This window comes from Atractosteus spatula, chromosome 7, assembly GCF_055471065.1.
Source record: "Atractosteus spatula isolate fAtrSpa1 chromosome 7, fAtrSpa1.hap1, whole genome shotgun sequence".
Lineage (NCBI taxonomy): Eukaryota > Metazoa > Chordata > Actinopteri > Semionotiformes > Lepisosteidae > Atractosteus > Atractosteus spatula.
The window spans coordinates 7,288,124-7,307,001 of record NC_142712.1 but is presented as its reverse complement, the minus strand read 5'-3'; the positions used below and the strand labels follow the sequence as shown (position 1 = coordinate 7,307,001).

Genomic DNA, 18,878 nt, shown 5'->3' with positions numbered 1-18,878 from the left:
TATATGTTTAAATCATTTTTGAGCATTTATATGTTATCAAGTGCTACTTAAATTATGTAAAATGTGCTACTTAATGATGTAAAATGTTGGGGATTTAAGTGACTAAATTATATTTCTATGTTTTTGATGAATAATGCTTTCATTATGAAATGAAAGACTTGTTTATAGTCTTGACTACTAAAAGGGCAGCCTTTAAAACAGGAATAATATAGCTATGGCAAAATACCAAGCATAAGAAAGACCACCATACTCATGTGGTAGGTTGGCCTTGTGTACTAGTCAGGTGATATAGTGGACAGCAATGCAAATTGATGATGTTTAAAAGGACCTGAAGAATCCCGAAAAACTGGCACAAAACCTTAGACAATGAGAAAATTCTAATGGAATCTATTACATGTAGGAAACCAGAATAATGTTCATCAAGTGAGATGTTAAGCATATGTTATGACATGTGAAGGACCACCTTTGGGAGGTAAATCTTATATCTAATAGCACAGGTGTCTCTGGCATGACATTTCCAACAGTATTTTTCTTAGCAATGGGAATGGCATGCTGACTTGGATAAATTATTGTCATGCTTTGCAACAAAGATGTTGTCAAAGTCACTGGTATTTTTAGTTGCAAGATTCCTATTATTTAAAACTTTGTTGAATGGCAGGATAGCCTTTTATCTGAAATGGTCAAATGTTCTAATGTTTATTTTGGCACTGGCTACGTTTATTCTTTATTGGTTAATTAGAAATGCAGTGGTATGTGATACTGGAAAAAAATGATTGAAGCTATTCAATTTATTCAAGCTACAAAGATCCACAAGAATTGATGAGAAGACTATACAATATTATCTTTGGCAATCTACTGAATTCCAGACAATTCATAAGTCATAAGTCAGATGTTGTAATTGTCTACATGTAGATAATGCATTTCTTATTCCTGGTTATTGGGAGAGTTGTATGGCATAGACACAGGCCATCTCCCTGTGACTTTCAGAACAGGGACAGGTACACTCCTCAGTAGCTAAAATGAAATTGTCCTCTGGCATAATTCCTGCTTGTAACGCAGGATCACTAGCTGTCCTTTTAGCAGAGAGATTTTTGTAGGATTTGCTTTAAAATATATAGATCCTAAGTTTTTTATTGGAAAATGAAAACCCTATTGCATAAGTTTTGTATGTAATTCCCATTCCTCAGTCCTAAAGAGGGCACAATCCTTCAGGTTCACAATGAATGAGCCTGGTATACTGGATCCCATCCCAAATTTCAATGCATATGGAACAACATTCAAAATGGTGCCACCACCAGCATACAACTCTTCATTTGCTGACTTCATATGGTATTATCTATTGGTGTTTATTTCACCACTGCAATCACACAAACCATGTGATTCAATGCCAAAAGCTGTGTTCTCCATACATGATACAAAATATCCATATGGCCAATATAGGATCTAGTGACAAGACAAGCAGGGCCAACACCTGAGTACTACTAGTGAGGCCAACTGTACGTAAGTAACCCTGTCAGAAATGTCTGCTGACTGTTCAGTTAACAACCAGCAATTTCATTTTTGGGGGGAACATGTACTGTGTATGGAGACTGATCAGCATTTTGTGTAGTAGAGGGACATGTATGTAGCTAATTTAAACATACAGGGGCGATGACAGTATAAATTTAGTAAGTGAAAAATATGTTTTTTTAAAGTAACTAAAGGTTAGAACGACTTAATCCTAATTATTGTGTAAATATAGTTTTCATAACTAGGAAATGTTTTGCAAAACTTCAAAGTAAATGTGATTTCCTGTTTGTTTGTTCTGCTTTATATCTTTGTTACTTGTGGTTTTTTAAAAATGAAGATCTCTCTCTTTGGATCTGTCCTTCCATTAGTCAGTTTTTGAAAACAAAAACCAAATATTCTTGGTTTTGTTAAGCACCACCTTCTAAAACTAGTTAGCTTTTGGTGAATGAATTATACAGTTATTTAAGTTATGTTGTTTGAATCTGGGTTTCTCTGTTCATAAATCTTACTTAGTTTGGTATTAATCTGTCTAATTAGGTATTAACCTGTTCATTATTGTGCTACTGAAAAGTAGATTCATTTCAGAAACAGAAGTTATAGGGTCCTGAATGAAATAAATATCTACTTGTGATGGGATGGCATAACATGGCAGCACTGCAGCCTCACAGCTCTGGAGTTTGCATGTTCTCTTTCGTTCTCTGTGGCTTTTTGCAGGGTGCTCTGGTTTCCTAACCCCATCCAAAGACATGGTTGCGAGGTTTATTAGTGTCTCTAATTCATCCCCGTGGATAAATAAGCAGCTTTCTGAAGAAGAAAGGACAAAGAGAAACGTTGCATTTGAAGTACTTAATTTCAGTGTGACTGAATTTTATACATTATGTATTTCATCTTATTATTTCAATTCTATTTTAAGAAGTCTAAAATAGTTCAGAAACATACAATATACTTTTAAATCAAATTATAAAAAAATAGTTTAAGTAAAGGGGGGAAGCATGGTGGTCAGCATTGTTACCTTGCAGCTCTGGGGACTGTGTACAGTTCCCGGTGTGCTACCTGCGTGGAGTTTGTGTGTTTATGTGTGTTTCCTCCCACAGTCCAGCAACATACTGCTAGGTTAATTGGCTTCTGGGATAATTAGCCATGCTGTGAGTCTGTAATGCGTCCCATCCAGGGTGTGTCCTGCTCGTGCCCCTTCCTTGCCGGTATAGGCTCTGGCTCCCCTGGGACCCTGAATCTGAAAAAGCAGTTAGAACATGGACGGATGGTTTAAGTAAAGTGGTAAAAAGCACCACGGTGTGCATAACCGTTGTGTAAAGTTTTTTCTTTCAAATTATTTTCAGAGAAAAAGTTCTGTTCCTTGCAAAAGTATTTACTCCTCCTAATAATATCACATTTTAATCAATTGCCATTTAAAAAGAACAATTCCACTCATGAAAGAGGGTGACTGTCTTCAAATCCTAAAAAGCATATATGTAATCAATACGTTTTATTTTGTGTAAGTATTCAGCGCTGCGAGCCAGTACTTGGTGGAAGAACTTTGGGCAGGAATGACCACTGTCGGTATTTTTGGAGTGGTCTATACCAGCTTTGGGTTCATGTCATAATGTCCGTACTTCCAGGTGAAATTGCTCCAGCTCTGACAAGTTCATTAGGGATCATTGGACTGCAGTTGTCAAGCCTCAGCATAAATTTCTATTGGGTTCATGTCGGGACTTGACTGGGACACTCAAGGGCATTCACTCTTTTATTGTGAGACCTCTTCACTGTGGCATAGGCCTTGTGCTTCATTCCTACTGGAATATGACTTTGACCTAGTTTTAAATTATTAGGTAACTATATTGCACTATCCAGTTTTCCTCAATCTGACAAGCTTCCTATTCCTATGTTATGGAGATGTTTTTCATCAGCATGATGTTGCCAGCACCAGGCTTGATAGGTGGGATAATAGCTTGGTAATGTGCTAGGCTGGGCTCATGCCAGACATAATGCTTTGCATTTAGACTCTTGTTTAACCTTAATAACCTATAAACCATATGTCTAATGTATATCTTGTTTAAGAGGTAAGATGATTCTTTTATTAGTTAAAGGCATCTTTCTTTCCACGCACCTATATAAGCCGGTTCTGTTTAAGGTCCTAGATATTGTTGATGTATGAATAATGACTTCCATCTCAGACACAGAATTTTTCAGATCTTTCAAAGTCACTGTTGGCTTCATGGTGGTGTCTCTAAACAGTTCTCTTTTTGGCCAGGTACTCTATTTGGAAGAACAGCTTGATCTAGGTAGTTTGGTCTTACGATGCACATTCCACTTCTTAATGTTAGACTCCACTGTATGTCCTACTATATGTAACTTTGTGATTTGTGCCTCTCTAATACTTTATCCCTGATTTGCAGTATCGTTGTGTGGGTTGTGGCTTTAAATTTAATATCTGTCAGAGGGATCATACACAAAATGCATTTACTCTGAAGTTAAACCACTTTAATTGCACAAAGATAGACATGCACAAATTGGACACCTGAACTTGGGGTGCAGTAACAATTGTGTTGAGTTGTGAAGTTGAGAATCTTTTAATTTTCTTTTAACATCAAATTTTGTATACTGTCAGTATTTTTAGCTTGAGTGGTTTGGTGTAGATTATGTAGATTCTAAATATAAAGTTCTGTTTGAAATGATTCATGTCATGATTGCAAGCTCAAACAGCAACAAAATTTAGAAACTTGCATGGGCGGTGAATACTTTTGCAAAACACTATGTACAAGTGATTAAATAAGATGAATACCTGAATTTGTGGATACTCACGCATAACTAGTTTAGTTTTCAAAGACAAAATGTCTCTTTATTTGAAGGACTGCATGTAATTGGCACTTTCTAAGCTTTGCACAGGACAAAAGCTTTTGCCTTTGGAGGACAAAAGCTAAATTATCAAATATTTTGAATTATGCAGTGGAGATTGAATGTAGAATGTCACAGAAAAACTAGACTATAAATATTTTTTCTAGCTAAAAAGCACAAAGTTATAGAACCCCTAAGTGACTGTATGAACCTGGTTCACTTTTGCCAACAGGTATTCATTTCAACCATTATTGCTGTCTATAAGGGAATTTTTTTGTTGTTACCAAATCAGATTGACATTTCCTGAATATCTGTTACCATACCTCTGAAACTTTTCAAATCTGGCAGCTGAAGTTGTTTTATTCCTGAAAAAGATGTAGAATGTTCCATACCACATTTATGAATACTTCAATTCGGTAAGGATTTTCAGTTTGCAGTGAAGTGTAAGCAATTTTAATGGATAGATATTAAATTTATTTTAGAAAATGTTAAAGCTTAAAAATTTAAAAAATAAATGGAAAGTTCTGTAAATTACAAAAAATATTAACTTTAAGACGGTTAGAATATGAAAAAATGTGGGTTAAAAGGGTGATCTCTTATACTGGGAATTTAAGGTTTAATTGTGCTATTACTGAACTTTAATGTACAATTAATCAAACGTTACCCATACACTAATCTCTAACCCGCTACTATTGAGCAAACATAAGAGGCAATCAAGAATTAGAAGTCATTTGTATGTAATAAGCTGTATATATGATAGAAAACGTAATAAAGATAATACATAAAGTTAATTTTGCAAGACCAATAATTATAGCTTTCATTTTTTAAGCATATCATAAAGATTCAGTTACGTTTAAGCAAGTGAAATTTAAATTGTGGTCTTGGCCAGCAGGATGCAGGCAATAATTAAAAAGGCTTGACTAGTTAGGTCTGTATATTCTTATGATTTGCTGAAATTACAAAACATGATTGTTTATGTAAGCTTAGAATTTTAAGTACAACATATTCTATCTAAAATTGCACACATTATATCCCCTTCTTGGTTTTAATTCAGCCACCCTTGCAATAGCTGTTGCAACTGCAAATATATTGATATTGTTACACGTACAGTTCTAATTCACATCTTTCCAATACAGGTTTCAGGTACTGAGCAAGAAATACCAGAAAAGCTGTTCACTGTTATCTATATGCTTTTAGCCGCAGAATGTATGCTTTGAAGACCTAAACATATTAGAGATGCAAGGACATGTGGCACTAGTTTTGCCTTAACCAGATAACAAGTTGATAAATTTCAAGAACATAAAGATTACGAGCAAGAGGAAGCCATTTGGCTCATCTAGCCCAATTGGATGTTAGCAGCCATTTGATCGAAAAATCTCACCCAGCTGTTTTTTTTAATAGAAACCAGGGTATTGGTTTCAACGATAGAGCTGGGATGCTTTTTCCATACTCCCACAATCCTATAGATAAATACATCTCCTGTTCTCGGCTTTAAGTGCACTTCCACATGGCTTCCACCTGTGCTTCCCATTCTGAAGATGTCTCCTGGGTTGTCTTTGTCTGTGCCCTTAAGCATTTTGAAAATTTGCACCAGCCTCCCTTCTCTGTTCAAGACTAAAAAGGTTTTGTTCCTTCAGCCTGTCTGGGATAGATTCATGTTATGAGCCTTTTTAAGGCCAGCCTTTTCCATTTTGTATTTATATCTTGTTTCTACCATGTGCGTGCAGAGCCTTGCGCTTGTGTACGTTAAACGTCATCTGCTAGGTGTTTGATCAGTCTTGAATTTTATTGTTTCTCCGCAAGTCAGTGATTCTGAGTTCAGCTGGATAGTAGGTGGTTTGTCATGTTTTTTTGTTTCACTCATGGTTTAGTCCTAAGCGTGATGAAGATGGGACTTCTGCAGTCATTGGATTATTTCCCCAAATTTATTCACTTGTTTTCTTCCAACCACATTCAAAGTTTATTGATATTACTAGTCTTTTTTCATTTCAGACTGCTTATTCCTTGCTTTTTGTTACTGTTTTTTTCATTAGCATAAATTGAAGCATTTAAAGATTCCCGTCTTTTGTATGTTGGCATCTACAATTGTACCAATAAAATCTGTCTCCACGTGACACGCAAAACATAGCTTATTGTGTTTGTGCTGTCATCAGTCTGTTGCAAATGGACATGACTGAAGTTTGTAACCAGTTTTTGCGGGGTGTAACACTAATATTGTAATGGTTACTTCACTGCTGATCACATTTCTGCCTAGCTTTAGAGACTGCAGAACAGGATTATGTACTGGAAGCCCTCAACTGTCATTAATTCTGCAGTTGTTAAACAAGGTGTTTCTTGTTTTAGTAAGAATTACTTCAGTACCATTTGTGTTTGTTTCTTGTTCTATAGAAATATATTATAAAGTTGTAAATGTGAGATTTATTTGCAGTATTTTTTAATAATTCACTTCTGGATGTTCCTAATTACATTAAATCATCACTAATTACAAAGCAGATGTATTTGCAACAGTATATACATGTAAATTCCACTGTTAAATTGGCATTCATACATGCGAGTTCCTGTCTGGGTCTTGCTCCTAGCCAAATGTGATGGGATTCCCCAAGTAGCTCTGCACAATTGGCTCAGCACCTCTGGAGGTGTGGTTTGCTTCTAGGGTTTGGCTTTAGTTAAAACGGTGACTTCCAAGGCACACGCAGACTTGCAGTAACAGCAACAAAGAATATAGTTTTCCTTCAGTTTGCATTTATACCAACTGTAAGATGCAATAGCATCTGTAAGATGAGTGGCTAGCTAGGTGTGGGTGTTGTAGGCGCCTGTTGGTTGTTCTGCATTCTCTGAGTTTGTGTCAGAGTAATCTGAGACAAAGAAAATTACCATTTCAAATTTTGAATTACCATTCAGTAATTTCTAAATTAATATTGGTATATTAAGAAATAACCTTGTTAAACTGATTTTCAAATCCTGTGCTGTTTTGCTCTTCCATATGATGCAGGATATAGAATTGCATAACTGAGTGTTTCACAAATAATGGTTCCGTATAATTCTGCTGGAATCAATGCCAGACTCCAACCAAAGTCTACATTGGTCTCCACATAAGTGTCTTTGGCTGTTTTCCCCTTGAAAGTGGCTTTGCTTTTATGTACTGTCTTTTGTTGCAGAGTAGTCATTTGTATCAACAAAATTTTACTTTTTGAAGCCAGCATACTCTACAGTTGAAATTGTTTGCATGCAAGATGCTGTCTCTTCAGCGCAGAATGTTATTTTTCACCTGTATTTTATTGCATTTCCTAGCAACACCTAGCATAGACTTGCTTGTCTCATATTCTGTCCTCCAGGCTAGATCCTGTCTCAGTAAAACTAATAGATGTCACCCTATGAGCAAGATGCTTCTATTAAGGTGATGTAACACCTTAATATGCTTATTTCTGCTGTAACCAAGCACTAATTTTACTCATAAATACCTGTATTTAGATATTGCCTTTTCTATAGAGATGTAATAAAAAGAATTAGAGTTCATACATTACATTTGACGGAAAGATGAGCCATTTATTATCACGGATTCCATAGATTGACCTGATATACTACTCTGACTCAGTTTATAGGAGTTCATGTGAAAGAAAAGGTAGGTTGTGCGATGTGTGTTGGTGCAGTGACCGCCCCCACCCGTAACTATGTGAGCCAGACCGCTTGGGAGAGAAGTGCTCTGGCTGATTTTATTACATTTTGCAAACTAAGGAATATATTAAACAAACAGTTTTCTTGAGCAAACATCCAAGTAGAAATGGGACTGTTGCAGCATTACATTTTACTTTTTTATCTCCTAATGTATTAATAGTAAAGAAAATGTCTGAGCATTTCTGTCAGACCTTTTCTTTAAACAGAGTTTTAAAGATAATCATTTATGCAAAAACATGTGTGAGACTCAGAGGTGAATCTCATTATCTGCCAGTGGTGCCAGATGACAAAGTTAGGATGCAATGAAAAGAACAAAGGAACTGCATTTATCAACTCTTTTTTTCTTAATACAGTAATGCATTGAACCACAGCTTTACCTACTGTGAAACCCATATATCCATGGTTGTCTTCCTGTGTATCTTTTTGTCAGTCATGGTCTGTCAGGGCTAAGCAGTTCTACACTGTAATTCCAAATCATCCATGTTGTTATTGCCTTTACACAACTTACACATTGCTGGTGATATGCTCAGGATGCATTTTCTTAATGGCTGTTGTTCGGTCACCCCTAAGTGCCAATTCTAAGGTTAAAAAAATTATGAAAAGGGCAAGAAATGTAATGTCCTTAGAAAATGGAAAGTCTTTGATCGGCATGCTTGTGGTGCAAGTGCAGCCTTTGTGGGGAGAAGGAATTCACCATTAAACCAATAAAGAATTAAGCTTGTATTGGATTTATGATAGCTATGTCATTAGGTTATAAAATAATGTTCTGTTACTAGATTGGATGGTATCTATAAAATATTTTGTAGAGCACATATACAACTGCACATACACATTAGTGAAGGAAAAGAGCAACTTGTATTCCCCCAAACCCCAACTTTTTTCTGGAAGGTCTTAGATTTACCGTCCTCACTATTCCTAATGGCTCATTTCCAAATGGGGTTTTCTGGGATGGAATACACATGACTGAAGTGTCAGCACTACTCTTATTTTTCTCTTTCGTTATGACGTCTTACCCTGTAGAAGAGTCACAGGCCACAGTAAGACCAGCATTTCATCCGTCCACCCTAACCGCTTCATCCAGTACAGGGGCACAGGGGAGCTAGCGCCTCTCCCAGCCAGCAGCAGGCCCAAGGGAGGATACATCCTGGACAGGACGCCTGTCCACAGGGCTCTTACAGACATGTGAGAACTTGTTCCAGTGCCAGCTTTCCCACATCCAGATAACCTGCCAATTTGCTTTTGAACTGCAGGAGGAAACTGAAGCACCCAGAGGAAGCCCATGCAAACATGGGGAGAATATACTAACTCCACGAAGAGAGCACCCCAGGAATTGAACCTGTGGCCCTCAGCGCTGTATCATATAATATTGTCTGTGAAAAGTCTAATGGCACTTTGTATGTAATGTATTTATGAACCTCTGCCATTCTTGACCTAACCCTGACTTGGTGACCTTAACTTTACCCCTGACAAAGATTTGCAATTAAGAAAGTGGAAACTTCCCTCTTCTGTGCTCTGCTTGAGTGGCTCTGTTTTGTATAGAGTGTTTTGAGAATGTATATAAGCAGTACTAGCAACTAGCCTTCTTCCTGGTTGAAAATTTGCTCTAAATCTGTTATCTTAAATGGATTCAAACCTTTTTGCCAGGAGCACACTAGATGGTTGCATGGATCTTGCAACTTTTCGGAGATGCACAGGCCTGTTATGAGCATTCAGATTTATCAGAGTTGATCTTTATATCCTTCCTTAAAGTTTAGTAATGCTTGAAGTGACACTAAGGATTTATAAAAATGTGAGGTTGTCAGACAGTATTGTGTGAAAAAATTCATATTTGTACTTGAATGAAGTTGGCAACACATGGAAACCAAAATTTTAGTACTAGTAAGCAGACAGTACCAGGGGATGTTTGTAGTTTGTGTTTTGAATCAAGATTTACTAATAAAGAATTTGTAATAATTTCATCAGTGTATTTTCAGTCATACACTTAGGTTTTCTCTTATTTATGATTATGTTTCAATACTACTACCTACAGGAAATTGATTATTCTTTTAAATATGGCTCACATTCCGTTTAGTTCACCGCTAGATAATTTTGAGAGGCTAAGTAAAAGTGCATGGATTAGGCTTGTTTTTTCTTCTTCTCAGTCTTGTTCAAACTTGAGTAATTTTTGTCATTTCTGGAAATTTTTTTTTGGAATTAACTGTTGTAAATTTTCCTTTTTTACTATACTGCTTATGGTACTTCATAATGTTTCAGACAGACAGAAAATATATGTGGAAGATATGACAATGATCAAAAAGGTAAATATTAGGAAAACGAACTGACTTTAGTAAGTGAGCGCACATGTGGCCATTTCACCCATTATCTATGTCATAAAAGTAACTAAGGCTCTGAGAAGGCGAAAGATATTTTGTCAAACATTTGTTTACAGTCTGTTAGGTGTGCAAAGATTAGTTGTGATATTGAGCCCTCTTTTCTCACGTTTATTAGTTGATGTTGTGTATCAGGACATAATTACTACAAGGCAAGCATTACCAGATATTAAATGGGATTGTTAAATGGTTCATATATTTCAGATTTGCTTTGTTGATAGTTGTAGTAAAAGTAGTTTAGCAATTAAAAGGTTATGAAAAGTGGTTACCTTCTTTTCAGAATCTTTTAATTACTTTTTGTGTTTTCCTCATATCTTGCAATGTAATCTAAGTGGTATTCTTGTGAAATACTCAGTTGTAGTGTAATACCACTACCCTCATCCCACCCCTCATTTCTCTATAGGGAGCAACTTTCGCTTTTTTCTTGTAAGTATAGGTTGGTTGTTGATGGCAGAAGATGATGAAATGAATCTGCTTCCATTCCTTTCTGATGTGATTGCCTTGTAGGTTCATTTAGTAAGTTTTATGAGATGCCAGCTAATTCTATACAATTTCACATGTGTTTTTAATATTAAATATGAATTATTTACATAAGCATTTGTTCTAAATAACCAAACAGACTGTCAAGACTTGGAGTCACGATGAATTTGAACTCCACTGGGGTTACAACCTCATTCAGCTTTTGACCATGAAAATCCTCTTTATAAGTTGTCACTTTCCAGGGATTTTTTGTCTTGTACTGCATGCAAACTTGGTATTTTGGAAAACTGGTTGCTCATTAGGGTGGTGTGATTCCAAGACCTATGCATCCTGTTTTCCTTGACATCTTAAACATAGTCATATAAAACCTGGTTGTAATTTTTTTGTATGTTGACTAGGAATAATGTAGGTTAAAAAGGTTTGTAAACTTTTGATTTAGGAAACTGATCATCAGAATTTTGTCGTTTTTAATTACTAGTAAAAATGTTTCAGTGGAAAGAAAAGATGAGCTAATGTGGTTACTCTGCGAACGGGCTGAGATTTCACCTGCAGTGTGTGGTTCTGGGGGAAAGTGACATGTGATGTGGTTAGTTGAGCGTGGTGTGCTACCCTGCTGTACTGAGCGTCACGACTCTGGCGGCGGCGGCGAGTCACGCTGCTCTGTTTACAGACTCCCTCTCCCACATTGACTCAAGCAGCCATGCACTAGTGTGGCTAAGCCCATCCCCCAGCAAACCACCAGCTGTGATCCCCAAGCTTTCTCCTGGTAACTGTTAGCTTGGAAATGGAGACGGCTTGTTAGGCTTGCTTGGTGATGAGAAATGATGTAGAAATCGGTGTGAAAGAAAAGCTACTGCATCTGCAGTGAATTTTTGTCCCAACTGTTTTTTTCAGTGGATTACGTTGGAGGGTTATGTTCAAATTAATTAAATAAATGCAGATTGCAAAATATTCTTTATTATTGCCTCTGAAGAGTTTCCTCGCAAAAAATAAGTATTCCTTTTGGACTTTAGGTTTCAAAATTCTCAGTGGGTATTTGTTTATAAGAAAACATTTTATATATTTTATTAGAGATAATATGACTGTTATATGTGGGATCACATTTTCCCCATGTTTTTACTTCAGCTACTGAAAATAAACTATGTATGGTAGTATTTAACAGACTATGTGCAATATTGGGCATCACAGTCGCCCAGTGGTTTGAATTGCTGCCTTGCAGCACCACTACCCTGTGTGTAGTTCCAGCCCTGGGGTGCTGTCTGCATGGAGTTTGTATGTTCTCCATGTGTTCGTGTGGAGTCTAATAACATACTAGTAGGTTTTTTGGCTTCTGGGAAAATTATCCCTTGTTGTGAGTGTGCCTATCTCTGGGTGCCCTGTGATAGACTGGCGCCCATCCAGGGTGTACCCTGCCTTGCACCCCATTGCTAGCTGGGATAGGCTACAGCTCCCCAGCCACCCTTAATTGAAAGAAGCAGTTAGAAAATAGACGAATGGATGTGCAATATTTTTACCTTTAATTTGTTTGGTGTGGGAATATACAATGCATTCATTTGTCAGGTTTAAGGTTTTATCATCAGGCTTGGACTGTTAATGAAAAAGGCTCCTTTTTGTCATCTTAGTACATTTTGTGAAGAAAATTAGAAACCTTTCTTTTGAGCAATCTGAATAATTTTATCTTTGAAAAATTCCAAGAAATGAAAAGTGTAGGAGACAAGTGGCTAAATTTTAAACATCGTACATTGTCAAAGATCAGAGGCATTATCACCTTAATTAACTTATTTTATACATTTGCTAAAGTAAAACTTGAAAAATATTTTTATGAACTCAGTGTAAATGGTTGGTGTACCACTGGCGTCTTTAAGTCAATATATTTACAAAACTTGTTTTTTACAAAATAATTTTATAATAGAGTGGATCTTGAATCTTTGTGTTTGTTGTTGAAAGCTTTAAAATAACTGCAAATGATGATAGAACAAAGGCTTGTTGTCATTTGAAATTTGATAGTCACAACTAATGAAAGCCATACAACTGTTGTGATGTGTGTCATTCCAGTGTGAGCTGTAGAATCATTTAACCATAAACAAAGGTATCTTTTCTAACTATGGAAAAGACCTGATATGTTCATTATACAGTATATTGACATTGAACCTTAGGAAGGCCTAAACATCATGCATAGCACAAACTTTTTCTAAGCTGGAAATGGTTAAAAGCTCTTTAAGTGTCTTATAATCCGAAATGACACAATCTGGTCTTTGCTAATATATTGTTCCCTTGGCTTTTTGTTGAATGTTTTTCACAACTCCTTGTGTAATGCCAATAGAGGACATATCTACAGCACAAAGACACAAAGGGTTCGTTTTGTGTAAGTTATTTACAGATTTATATAATGGTTGTTTAGTGAACTGTAAATAAGAAGCTTATTTTTAGAATTGCTTGGCACTACCAGGAGAACGCTTGCATATAGTTTGTTTCCCTTTAAATGTGGATCATTATAATGTTTTATCAGAAAAAAATGCTTAGCTGTTTATTTTGTAGCTATCTGCTGAACTAGCCACATAAAGTACAATATTAAGTAATCATATTTTAAATGAACAAATATCACTCAGCCTTGTAGACAAAATAAATGTTTTCAAATTAATTGTGTCCTTTACAGTGTCTGCAATGTATTGACATTAGATAAAAGAGAACAGCTAAGATCAGAATAGTCTGGGTGGTTGTGACTTCTGACAGATCTAACCCTGGATGTTTAGTATGACTGTTCCAAAGATCAAAGGTAACCACAGATTCTTTGATTTGTTTTTAAGGTCATATCTACAGGTAGAACACCTGTAGCTACGATTGACTGCAGAATATCAAACCCTGGCAGAACTAGAAGTTTCAGGATAGGTTAAGAGTACCTAAATATGTCTTACTAAATTGACAGTTGTTCAGCACAATCTGCTGTAGATGCTGTGTGGGGCTTGTATGTTCTGCCTGTGTTTGTGTGGGTTTCCTCCCACAGTCCAAAAATACACTGGTAGGTTAATTGGCTTCTGGGAAAACTGCCCCTATGTGTGCATTTGTGCATGTGTGTGTCTGTGTGTCTGCCCTGTGATGGACTGGCATTCTGTCCAGGATATACTCTGCCTTGCACCCGTTACTTGCTTTGATAGGCTCCAGGTCCCCCGCAACCCTGTATTGTAAGAAGAGGTTAGATAGTGGATAGATGAACAAATCAGGTAAACGTTGTTGAATTCAGGTTTTGAGCTAAATTTGTCTTTCTTCCTAACATTAAATTCTTTGAATCATCAATATATGAATTGCAAAGACAAAAACAAGTTAATGATATAGGTTAAGATTTGCCCCACTGAAGCTCTGAACTGGTTACTTGGAGTGAAACTATAACAGTTTTTGTTTCATTATAATTAAGTTACATGTAATTTAAATACCGGCAAAATTGAATTATCCATCTTGTCTTTAATTTTGATATTTTCAAATATATACATTTTATTAAAACTTTGAATGTAGTAGACGCATGACTCTGTCTAACGTAAAAAATATATATCTTGGATAGATAATTGAAAAAATATTTAAATTGAACCAGAGTACAGCAGTCTTAGAAAAGTGTCCAATGTTTGACAGACAAGGTGATATTATACCTTTACATCAGATCACATTGGGCTTATATCACTTTTGCAACTTTTATTATGGGGGTGTTTGTTTCATTGACAAAGAAGGCTTAAGTCGACAGGAGAGACAAATTAAAAAATGGACTCCATCTTTTCTTTTTCATGTAAAAGTTAACATCAGAAGTCTGCTAGAGACAAAATGTCTTGTGAAATAATTATAAAGGGTATCAAGTTGTCAGATAGGTTGACATTTACTACAGTAAGAGCATTTTTCTGTCTGATATTTTAAGAAAATCTCACAAATGTAGTCTGTGCTTACAGGATTGTCCCTTGAAACCTTTCACTTGTAAGTGATGCTTAGTTGGTAGACTTTGATAACATTGATTAAAATGTGATATGAAATCGGACAATAAAAATTTAAAGATCACATTTTTGTTCTGAAATGTCATTTTATTTGACTTGTTCTCTGGTATGGAGTATAATGTTCAAGTACAGTATTTGCTTTCCCAAAGTATGAAACTTCTTTCCTGCTTTTTAGTAAACAGAAGTTCTTATGTTATACTTTATAAATGTGCCTGTGTTTCAAAATTATCCATTTTCTTTTTTATCATATATATCATGTAAGTGCAAACATTCTGTATGGTCAAATGGTTTAGAGAGTTAGAAACAAGGTGTTAAACTATGTTCTTGAAGCTAATGCCATCATTTATTTCAAGAAACGGCTAGATGAGTTCCACAAATCACCTAGTTGCAACCAAATGAGCTTCCCTCATTTGCAGACTTTCTTTTTATGTTCTACTATCATGTGCAATACATGAAGTTTGTCATGTATTGTTTTTCTGAAAAAACAGTTTAAAATGTCCATGCTATTTAAGTACCATAACCCAGTTTTTAGATGAAAATGCTGTAAGGTAATTGCATTGTGGCATTTTTTAAAAAGGTATAAGTAATTTCATTCTTGTAATTCAAGTATAATTACCACTTATTCTTGCATATTTCATAAACACTTGTACACTATTATAGCCTACTTACCGATTGCCTACAATTACCAATTATTACATGAAAGGATTATTAGAGGAAATTGGTTGCATTGTTAAGCAGATTCCTCACAGAATACTAGTTGAGACTACACTGTGGAAAATGCCTAATAACTTGTCTGCAGTTTAGCTTAGGAAATGCAAATTATACTTATTAGTATATTGGGATATGTTCCTTGTTTGGAAACAACTTTGTATTATTCTCAGAATGTAATGGTTTGTCTTGCTTATGATATTAAAGTTCGTCATCTTGCATGATTTTGTTTTTGGTGTCCATTTGTCTGATCAACTGAAAGTTGCTTTTTTGTTTTAGTTCACCAACTAGGCATAGACTCTAAAGTAGCAAGTATAAGTCTCAAGTTAGATTTGAAGCAGAAATAAATCAGTTATTAGTATAGTGTACAAGCAACACTAAAATATACATGATGTTAAAGAACTGATCTCTCTATATTGTAACTTGCAATGGAAAACACTAAGTATATATAATATGTCATTTTTGAGACCTTGTGTACACCTATAAAGCCGATATAGGCATAAAACATTTTAAAAGATAAAATGTTTTCTCAGTATTAACTTTTCTTACCTTCAGTGCTTTCAATGCAATGCTTTTGAGAAAACCACTGTTAACTTGATGATTTTAATGATAAGCGACATGCAAGAAAAGTTTTTTTTCTAATATAAATTGCAATAAATCATCCATTTTCTAATTGCTTTATCCAATGCAGGGTTGAGGGGGAGCAGAAGCCTAACCCAGCAAACATTCACACAAGGGCCAGTTTTCTTAGCAGCCAATTAACCTGCCAGCATATTTATAGCTGTCTGAAATGAGTATCAATACAAGCAATTTATAGGCAATAAACTGTATGTTTTATTTTTATCAGGTATACAGTTGTGGAGGGAAGTTGATGATAAACTCTGGAGTTTTATACAGTTCTTATCTGTTCTTAATAAAGTGAAATCAAAATGTTGAAAGTTGAAATAATATAGCAGGTGTGCACAGTGCTGATACAGTGGAAATACAGGTTTTTGCATTAGATCCACGTCTGTTGGATGTCATTTCTTTTTCTGTACAATTAATTTTAAAATGAGTTTTTCCTTGTTTTTAAACCCTCAAAAGTGTTCATTAAATGTGAAGTTTTACTTGTCATAAATGTCAAATCATTAATGTTTTTTTTTATATTTCAGATCTACACCAATGATTGTGCTGGCTATAGACAAACTAGAGCATCAAGCTTTGAGAGTTTCTTTTGGAAAGGAAGGGGTATTACCACCCAAAATCCACCTGCAAGTTGGCCTAGGTAAGATTTTTTTCGAGTGTCTGAGACTTTTCTTTGGAATCAGACTAAATGTTGCTATATAAATGTACTATATTAAATTTCTGAATTAAAGCAAAGTATTATGTTCGGTTTTATCGAATGCTTCTACTGTTTTGTGCTGATGGCTGATGGACCTTTAAACAAGCAGGCGTTAAGTCAGTAGGTTACATTTGATCCAGAATAGAATCACAGGACTAGCACTTGCCCTTGATATTACAAATTCTTAATATCAGTGTATCTTGACAAATTATTTTTGTTATAAAATGGTATTTATTTTAAGAGCCGTCTAACTGTCAATGCTTTGGAAAACTGTAACCACTATATTTTTTTTATTTTAAAGTTAGAATAAATAAACTTCCTAAGGGGTGAATAAAAGACAGAATTAACATAATTAACTCAATGAGTAGTAACACAATTACTCTGAAGTGTTCTTATTATTTCAAGGTTTACAGGACAGAATTTGGAAATTAGTCACTGTACATGTGACATTCCAACACGTACTGTACGGTTTCTGAAAGCAGAGGGATTGAGAATTCCAGACCTATATGTGGGCTACTTGTAGCAAGATATTATACCTAGACAAGAGTTACATAATTTTCAGTGAGCATGAAAACAAGAACTAGGATATGTTAATTAAGCTACAGAAGATTATTAAGAAACTTGTAAGGTTGTTGTGGAAATGGCACCTAAATCTACAGAACAGTTTTGTAATCTGTATAACAAAATTCTGAAAGAATATCCCACCAACTTAAAAATATGAAGATTGAAGTTGTCAGACAAGTAAAATAATGTATTCATACAAAATACAAATTTAGTTACAATGAATCTTAAAAAGGAGTAAAATAAAAAACTAAAGTTTTCTTAAATGGAGGCAGAAGTTATAAGTCCCAAATTGGTGTCTGAAAGCTGATATTTTTTTATTATTTAGGGAAAACGCTTGTTTTTTTTAATGTCTTGGTTCTCCACATTGCTGTCTATTGCTGTAAATGCAGGTGGATGACATTACAATCATGGCCTTGTATTGATGGTTAGTGTAGAAAGAATAAAAAGAAAAGACAAATGGAAAAGATAGTTTCTCAAGTTACATGTTGGAGATTTCCTATACTTATGATGGTCATATGTTTCTGACTAAGACTTCTGTTCTCCATAGTTATTGTGTAGGAGCAGTAAGAATATATGTAACCATCATAGCTAGCACTTAAACTGGGAGTTCTAAAACTTACAGTTCATACAGGATTACAGTTACATAAATACCTTGTGATCGAAGTATTTGACTTTTTTGGTTTGAAGGGATTATGTATTTATATATAAGGAAGATTCATGTAACAGCATTTTATAAAACCCTATACACTATTATTTGGTATTACACTTATTTGAAACTAGAATAAATACCATTTTTTCATTGGTCACATATTTTCATTTCACCAAGCATGAGATGACCTTATTTTAGCATATACAGTATCACTGCAACCTGTGAGAGTTCTGATTCGCGCAATTCTGACACAGGTCAGTGTGTGAAAAGACCTGCTGAGTTTCAAGTCAGTTGATGCAGTTATTCCCGTGACAGTGGTACAGGTTTTGTTTCATCTTGAGTGCTGGTCAAGTGGCCATTTTACATAGAATATATTAGAGGTTAATGGTGCACTCACTAGAATGATAATTAGTTGTTTTGAGTTAAATGGCTAAATGTTTTTTTTTTAACAGCTGGGGTTGCTGTTATTGGCTTTATGTTGACACGGAAGTAAGGATAGACAGCAATCTTGGTTAACATAGGATCATCATTTTCACAGTTCATCCTGTTTGCACTAGAATTTCTTACTAATTCATTCCCATCAGTGGAAGCCTGTCTTTCCCCTATAACTTCAATGTATTTTGTAACTATTAAGTTTCATTACATCCAAGACTCATGTCTTCTTATTGTGAGAAAAGTAAACTTTCAGATGGTTCTGAAGTATATTTTCATTTAGAGTTTAAAGTTGTGGTCATGATCACCTTGGGAAGATGCTTTAGCTTCCTAAAAACTGTGGAAGACCCAACAAAGTGTGT

The 18,878-nt window shown here is 35.3% G+C and overlaps 1 protein-coding gene across 6 annotated transcripts in view; it reads left to right on the top strand.

Annotated features, from left to right (window-relative positions):
• dyrk1aa (dual-specificity tyrosine-(Y)-phosphorylation regulated kinase 1A, a) overlaps positions 1-18,878 on the top strand; it is a 48,313-nt gene that overhangs the window by 5,304 nt on the left and 24,131 nt on the right. For all 6 annotated transcript variants that reach the window (XM_088920950.1, XM_088920949.1, XM_088920948.1 and 3 more), the window contains exon 2: positions 16,702-16,814. The gene's annotated coding sequence lies outside the window, so the exon portion shown is untranslated. The remainder of the gene's footprint in view (positions 1-16,701; positions 16,815-18,878) is intronic.